The following is an 8,865-nucleotide window of genomic DNA, read 5'->3' on the forward strand; positions in this document are numbered from 1 at the left end:
ACACTGAATAGAGGAACCATAGCAGCACGGAAGGAAAATGACCTTCAGGTAGTGGGCATGATTTTAGGCATCCTCCGTTACCTGTGCTTACATAGAATTTGACGCGTGGAAACGGTCTGAACCATATCACACTCAAATCTCTGAGTCTCTCACTGAATCTTGAATAATGAGTATATACCCAGAGTTGGCTTTTCTCTGAATATTGACTCCTTTAGTTGGAGGTTAAAAGAGTGTCAAGTGACGATAAAAAACAGAAATAAACACTGACCGATTCAAATACCAGTTTTCCAAAAATGATGCTGTGCATTTAGATGTTTTTTGAGGGTATGAAGTACACTGCTATAAAAGTGATTCCTTATGTTGCTACAAATAAAGTCATAAAATAGGAGCTAAATAGAAAACACAATGGCTGTAGGTCGTATTCTCATCCAAGCTGGTGTTTCTCATCTGCAGTCTTGTGACTCCATAAGGCAGCACTGGGAAGTGATTGACAGCGTGTGTTCTCCAGGCAAAGCTCAGGCTCTTTCCAGTTCCAGGATTCTGCTCAAGGTGCTTAACCTCTCTGTGCCTCAGTTTCCTAATAAAAAAAATAGCAATAACAAAAGCACCTATAAAGCAGGGTTAAACTGAGGATTAAATGAGTTAGCATTCCGTGTTCAGAACTGGGCCTGGATCTTAAGAAATACTAGCTACCCTTGTGTTTATCTAGGAATGTCTATCTGTCCTGCTAGACTCTAAAGGACAGAGAAAGCAGTTTTATCATCATTTTATTCTCAGCATCTACCATTATGGCTGGTGCACAATAGAAGAGGCTGCAAAAAGGAAAAAAAATAGGTTCAGCAAATTGAACTCAAGTGATAAAAATTTGTTAGAATAACAACAACAACAGCAACAAAACTGTAGATTTTAGTTAAATATGTGTCAATATTCATTCACTAATGTAACAAATGTACCACACTAATGCCAGATACTGACAATAGAGAAAGCTCTGTGCCTGGAGTGTGAAGGTAGAGGGTGGGTATATTTAACTCTTCATAATATCTGCCACATTTTTCTGTTAATCTAAAATGGTACTTAAAAAAATGAAGTAAATTAATTACACAGAAAATAAATAAAATAAGGAGCTACTAATGAGATTCAGTCCTCCATGGTTAGATTGCAAAATGACTGAATTAAGACAAACTGAATTAAAGGATTTAGGAAAACCTTATACTGGAGGGTGTCATGTCAGATCAAGGCTGTGTCTAAAAGTGTGATTGCTTACTCTCACCAACCACAAACAAATCAAAACTCACTTGGGAACAGTGAAAGACCTAATTTGCTGTGGAGATGGACCACAGAAATATTAACAGCAGTGTATGTTACAGTTTACATTTTGCATTAAGTTGCCTTGCTTGTATATAAGTCTTGTCCCAAAATAATAATTATACTGTTTTAAGAACATTGAGGCTATATCTAATAATTAACAACAACAAAAAAATCTCCAGAATGCTCAAAACTAGTAAACGCCAGACTGATTAAACACTGGCTCCCTAAGTAACTTGTGCCTAATAAAGGTCTGGTAAAAAAAGAAATAATTAAAATTAAACAAGGGATGTGGCCTTGCAAACACTACTGCCCTGGAGTTGTCCACACTGCCCAACCACAGGCAACAACGCCCCACCCCCACCAAGCCCCAGGTTCTTGGGCGTGGCAGTGGACTGCTAGCCCTCAGTCCCCATCTCCTTTGAACTGTTTGCAGACAAAGTTCCGAAGACAGCAGAGAACTTTTATGCTCTGAACACTGGGCAGGAAGGATTTGGTTATACAGCTTCCTGCTTTCACAACCTTATTCCAGGATTTCTGTGCCAGGGTGGTGACTTCAAATGACATAATGGTGCAGGTGGCAAGTCCACCAATGGGGAGAAGTTTGATGAGAATTTTATCCTGAAGCCTGGGATGGGGGGGGGGGGCGGTGGAACGTTGGCCAGTGCAAATGCTGGACCCAACAGAAATGGTTTCCAGTTTTTCATCTGTACTCCCAAGACTGAGTGGTTGCGTGGCAAGCTTATGGTCTTAGGCAAGGTGAAAGAGGGCATGGGTACTGTGGAAGCCATAGAGTGCCTTGGGTCCAGGAATGGCAAGACCAGAAAGAAGATTGCCATTGTTGACTGTGGACAAATCTAATAAACTTGACTTGTGTTTTACCTTAACTACCAGACCATCCCTTCTGTAGCTCAGGAGAGCAGCCCTTCACTGCCATCTGCTCCAAATACCCTATAATCTTTGTGCTCGCAGTGCAGTTCTATGGGTTCCATATTTTCCTTGCTCCTCTCCAAGTTTAGTTGGATTGCAAAGTTAAGTTTACGAGTATGAAATAAAAATAAAAACTCAAGAACTCAAATAAAAATAAAAACTCAAGAAGACCAACAAATAAAATAAAAACAAACAAGGGGACTATATGAGGAATGCTTTTGCTTCAGTGGAATAGGGTCACATACAGAATTATTTTATATAAATCTCAATTATACCCCCAAATTTTCTCTCAGAGGTTTTCAATCTAACAAAATTACAAATATACAGCTTCATCATATATGAGATATGGACTATTTATAAATATATAAAAAAGTCACAGAAAGATTAAGTAGAAATATAAAAGAATGAAAAGAAGATTAAGTAGAAATATAATCTATGGTACAAACTTAATTTTGTGATTAACTCATATAGAACTTCCATTCTATTCAACATTTCTTAATTTCTAAGTAGGGAAAACCAGGACCTTTTATTCTCCTTCACCAGCACTTCTTCAGAATTGAGGTACTTATGTGTGTACTGTTTTTTAAGGGAAAAATACTGTTTAATTTAAAAGGTGACTTTATTACCTTTTTATTTGTATGCAGATGAAAAAAATGTTCAGAAAGACATTTAGGTGACTGCTTACACCATGCTATTTGGGGATATATATCAAACTTGTAGGCATCTCTGAAAAGCCTGTGTCCTCAGAAGATCTTGATTTTGATGAGAAAGCAAAGGCAATTAAAAGGCATTAAGCAACATAAAGTACCCTCTAAGGGTACTCGAAAGTACCCTTTTGAACATATGAGGATACATCAGAGAAACAAGTGGATTATAAACTCTGCCTTGATAGAGTTTACCTTTCCTCAACGAGGTAAGCTGAACTGCATGGCCCAATTTGTCCTTCAGGTATAATGTCATAGGAAGAGGAAAGTTGTGCTTTTGTGACTAAGCTGTATTTAAAAAGAAAGAAGAAGAAAAAAGAGTCATCTCTCATGTCAAAAGGATGGCTAGTCAAGCAGAGATAGAATGGTATGACTCGGGACGGGAGAACGTGTTGGTGGTGTCCTGAATATGGGTACTGATTTGTCTGTTGTCTGCTTGTGAGCTGTATAGCCCTTCTGAGCCTCAACTTCTTTATCTGTACAATGGGCCATTGTAATGACCACATGGGATGATGTGTGTAGAGTGCTCTCCTGTTACCTAGAGTGGGCACTTAGTTAAGGGTGCCCACACTGTCAAATTTCTAAATTCAAGATTTTTATTTCTGTTGAGTATCATTATATTTTAGAGTTCATGAAAGAGATGAAAATTTATCTCTGGTTCTTAGATGTATTTATTTAGCTAGGAGATCCAGCACAATTATTTGTGCTCCTGATGCAACTTCCTGGGTAAGTTTATGTAGAAGTGCCAGAATGGTGGCTGGGCTCTGTCTCCTCTTTTACTCTGATGTAAGTGTGGCTCTCTCTTTTTTTTTTTTTTTTTTAATTAAAGTAAAATAATTTTATTGGGCTTTAGCTCTCAAGCTATAACAAGCCTCAAACACAATGTCAAGTCTTGGCAGAACTTGGCAGAATTATTTGGCAGAATTCGGTTTTAAGAAAATAAAAAGGCAAGCTCCAGTGGATGGGTAATAATAACCCACAGGGTGAAACTTGGTGCAATAAGACCACAGACAATTTAAGGTGTGGATTCCCAGAGCAGATAAGGAATAATGTTTGATTTACAACGAGTGGGCTTTGGAAAATATTACTACCTTTTTTTTCTAGAAAAGGTGGAGAGAATTGGAGAAAGGATTTATTGTGACACCCTAAGTAGATAAAAGCACTTGATACATATCATCTCATTTTCCTTTAAAAATTATTTGGTTTGGAGGAACCAGGTAAATATAATTTTTTCATGTTTATAAATATAAGAATTTTGATTCTTAAGTTCAAAACTAAGTTGGCCAGAGACTCAAGATAAGAAACCAGGCCTCCCATGATCAGCTTCCACAACTTTTTTTTCCTAGTTTTCTAATCAAAGCAGCCAGCCAAATTTAAGAAAGAATCAAGTCTATTGGTGACCAGTGTCACTGATCCTGAAGGATGAAAAGAAAACTTCTTAAATACTTTGTTTACTCAAGATTATTTTCTTTGGTTTGTATTTCAAAAATCACAGGGGCGCCTGGGTAGCTTAGTTGGTTAAGTGTCCAACTTTTGATTTCAGCCCAGGTCATGATCTCAGGGTCACGGGATCAAGCCCAAAGTCAGGCTCTGAACTCAGCACAGAGTTTAGTTCTTCTCCCTCTACTACCACCCTCCCTCCTCTCTCTCTCTCTCGCTCTATCAAATAAACAAATAAATAACACTTAAAAAAAAATCATAAACCTCTCTGCTTTCTGATTACAGCTACCAGCATAGCTCCTCACTGGGCCAAGGCCACTGTTGTACTTCTCCGTAAGAGTGTAACAATGGCATGGTAAGGCTTTGAGCTTAATATGTAGATTCTATCAATTTCTTTAAAAGCTTTTTATAAATGTGTAAGGTCAAAATTATCTAATTGATTATTAATCCATAATGGATTACTTGTGAAAAGCACAAATTGGAAACAACCGTAATTAGTAAATGTAAAACCTTGGGCTGACTACTGAGATTCTGAGCCTCAGTTTTGCATTTGTGGAATAGGGGTCATGATAATACCAGTATTGTTTAAGACACAGGATTTTTTTTTTAAGATTTTTATTTATTTTTTTTGAAAGACAAAGATCCCAAGTGGGCAGAGAGGCCGACAGAGAGAGAGAGGAGGAAGCAGCTCCCCGCTGAGCAGAGAGCCTGATGTGGGGCTTGATCCCAGGACCCTGAGATCATGACCTGAGCCACAGACAGAGGCTTTAACCCGCTGAGCCAACCCAGGTGCCCCTGGCACAGGATATTTTTTTACCAGGATAGTTGGCTAGATAGATAGACATGAAAATATAGCTGATAATATGGATGAATGTACCTGAGAATATATATTATATGTATTATCCAAAATTTTAAGAGTGATAAAATATGTTAAACATATTAGCCTTATTATAAGTATGTGAAATAAACATAATTGGGATCTAATAAATTCTATTTAATGAAATCTGAGATGCCTTAAGTTTTAAGTCACAACATTATTTGTTACCTGTATAAGAGAAAAAAACATTGTCAATTAAAGTAGGACACGAAGCTAAGATGCTTCCTGATTTGACACATTAGCATCTGAAAAAAGGTGCATCTTATTTTAACTGATGGGATATGAAAAATTTATTGTCACCCTCATTTAATTTACATATGTATCATTTTAGACTTACCTGTTGTGAAAGGAGCATGGTTCTTAATTCTGTAAAGTGCATATTCAATTTAAAAATTATAAATCTAAAAAAAAATTAGTATAAATCTGAGAGGGGTAACCTGGCAGTCATGAGCCTAGGTTCTGGCATGATAGCCTGGGTTAAAATCCATTTTCTACTACTTAACCAGCTGCACGATCCTTGCTAAGTAGTTATTACTGTTCATCATCATCATAATTATTATTGTTATAAATATTGTTTATGATATGAGACAACAAACAATCCCCATAGTAACTTGTTAGTGTTGGTTAGAGAAAATTAATCCTCCCTAAGCATATTTGAAATATTTTCTATTGATCACAGAACTAAATGGAAATTTAGCTGATTCAAGGCAGCTCATCTCCATTTCTGAAGAAACAGCCCAGAGCACTCATGCTGCTGACAGTGGGTCAGAATCTGATGGATGAAATGTTCATACATACATATGACTACAGTGTGCTAATAAATCATTTCCTCCAAATGGTGCTCCTGTCATCATGTGAAGCAGTTAACAGTGCAACGCTTCTCAGAAAACATTTGGAACAAATGTGCACTCTTTTAAAAATATGTTATATTTTATCCAAACCAAATAGTCTCATGCTCATTTCAATTTTATTCACAATAATGTAAGAAAATATTCTATTTTTTGCTGGAAGAAAAAAACATACTGAATGGAAGTCAACATATTTTGCTTATTGTGAGCTACATAATGTGATATATAAATGATACATAAATTATTTATCAAAAAGTCCAGGATGCAAAAAAATGATTTCATCTTCTTTTCTTTTTTTGGATTTATAAGTAGCAGCTCCTTGCCTCTGTCAACTTGTGTACTGTGTAGAACAGGCAAATTATTAAAACTCTTGGGTTTCAGACTGGTCACCTTAAAATGCAGACAATATCAATTCAACAAAAAGTTGTGAGAATAGACAGATAATAATAAAAATTGACAAAAATGTGTAATGTAGACTCAAATATGCTAGTTGCTATCTCTTCCTTTTCTCTTATAATGATGTAGGCTTTATTTTGTTTCCATTTTGGTTTCTCCAAAGGGCCAAATCCTTCATTTAGACATTCCTGGAAACTCACATATGGCAAATTGGACTAAGACTTTGATAGCAAGAATTAAAGACCTTTACCCACATATTTAAAGTATGTTTTCAAAATGAACATTGAGGATGGTTAGGAGCAGGCTTGTTGACTCTTTCACTAACATTCCCCATCCAACCTAAGCTAAATACCACTGTTCTCATATGCCAAGAAGCAGGGTTGGGTTTAGTGTTAAAGTTTACACAAATGTGTATACAGATGTAAAGGTGTTCTCTTAGGCAAACTTTGGTCCTCAATTTGGATGGCATTGGCTGGCCCTTAGTTGACCTGCTGTAAAAGGTTCAAATCAACTGTGTAATGGAGGGAATTTTTGCGATGTCAAGACACGATGCTCATTCAATATTCTCTGTGCTATTCTGAGGCCTATAGAGACAGTACATTTTTAGATTTTTTTTTTTTTTTTTATCTCCAGCCTCTAGTTCATCCATGGTGCTGTGTTGCTTTCTGTAAAATTAAGTCTTTCAGAGTGGCTGTCCCTAGTAACCACAAAAAAATGTTTATGCGGTAGGAACAGTTTTCTTGGACAGTTTTTCACCAAGGTTAGCATTGAGTCTCTGGCCTCCTAATACTTTGGACTTCTCAGTGTGACAGTTTTTGCATCAGTTATCCAGACTGAAGCATTGTCAGTACAATGGGAATTGGCTTATGTCAAGCTGACACAGCTACACTGTCAGCTGGTATATAAGCCTACTTGCAAGGAGGCCCAAAGCTCAGTTGGCATTGCCTAATCAGGAAATAAGTGACGTCTGTGATTCAGGATCACATCGTAACTTACATTAAGTTTATGACTAACAAAATTAAAAAAACATGATTCCAGGAGTGTCTACAGTTTCTTCCCAGCGTTCAAGTCAACTTTGTTTTTAATTGCACAGACCTCACTGCCTGAGTATGTCAAGTTCACTTTTTCCTTTCCTTTTTGGATGGCAATGCATGGAATGCCCTTGTATAAACACAGCCAGGGCATGAGCACAGTTCTACTTCATTTCCTCAACTCTTTGTTTTGCTATTCCCTCATTGTCCTGTGTCTGCATTCCTTGACTACTGATGGGCTCAGTCAGCATCACCCAAGGAGGTGTGTAGAGGGATTCATGAAGTAAAGGCCAAGGAAAAACTCAAGCTAACAAATAAAGAAAGAAAGAAAGAAAGAAAGAAAGAAAGAAAGAAAGAAAGAAAAGAAAAGAAAAGAAAAGGAAATAGTAAATTGGGTATATTAGTCAGGGTTTTCCAGAATTAATATGCATAACATACATATCTCTCTCTCATCTACTTACCTATAATGTATATCTAAAGAAAGAGAGAGAGAGTTTAAGAAATTGATCCACACCATTGTGTGGGCTGGAAATTTAAAAATATTCAGGACAAGCTGGCAGGTTGGGGACCCAAAAAGAGTTGATATGGCAATTAAGAGTCCAGAGGTTGTCTGGAAACATTTCCTTCTTTCTTGGGGGACCTTGGTCTTTTTTTCTTAATGTTATCAACTGATTGGATGACGCCCCACATATTATGGAAGACAATGTGCTGTCTTCAAAACCTACTGATTTAAATGTTAATCACAACTAAAAAGTACCTTCATTTCAACATCTAGACTGGTGTTTGATCAAACATCAAACATAGCCTATATAAGATGACACATAAAATTAACCATCATGGTGGGATATTGGCATCAATAATTGAAAGAACATTTAGGTTCTGAAATTTAATGAATAAAGTATATTTTATAAACAAATGAAAAAAGCCATAATTGTGAATGATTTTTAAGTCCATCAAAAACGCATACGATGTTAGCCAATGTTCTGAGACAATTGCAGGAATCAGGCCAACAAATTAACATGAACTCTACTATCCCACTCCTTTGAATTCCATTTTTGGATAATTTCTTAGACTTTTCTTTGATATCATTTGTGATAATTTTTTCTAGTGCATTTTTTAAAAAAAAGATTTACTTATTTATTTGAGAGAGAGAGAGAGAGTCAGGGTCAGGAGAGAGGGGCAAAGGAAGAGGGAGAGAGTAACTCCAGCAGACTGCATATTGAGCATGCAGCCAGACATGGGGCTCGATCTCACGACCCTGAGATCATGACCTGAGCTGAAACCTAGAGTCAGGTGCTTAACTAACTGTGCCACCCACATGCCCCTTTGGTGCA

At 37.0% G+C, this 8,865-nt stretch overlaps 1 pseudogene; it reads left to right on the forward strand.

The window, feature by feature from the left end:
- The first annotated feature begins 405 nt into the window (after positions 1–405).
- LOC132018655 (peptidyl-prolyl cis-trans isomerase A-like) lies at positions 406–2,166 on the forward strand (annotated as a pseudogene).
- Positions 2,167–8,865: the final 6,699 nt, after the last annotated feature.

The sequence above is a fragment of the Mustela nigripes genome, chromosome 5, assembly GCF_022355385.1.
Source record: "Mustela nigripes isolate SB6536 chromosome 5, MUSNIG.SB6536, whole genome shotgun sequence".
Taxonomy (NCBI): Eukaryota; Metazoa; Chordata; class Mammalia; order Carnivora; family Mustelidae; genus Mustela; species Mustela nigripes.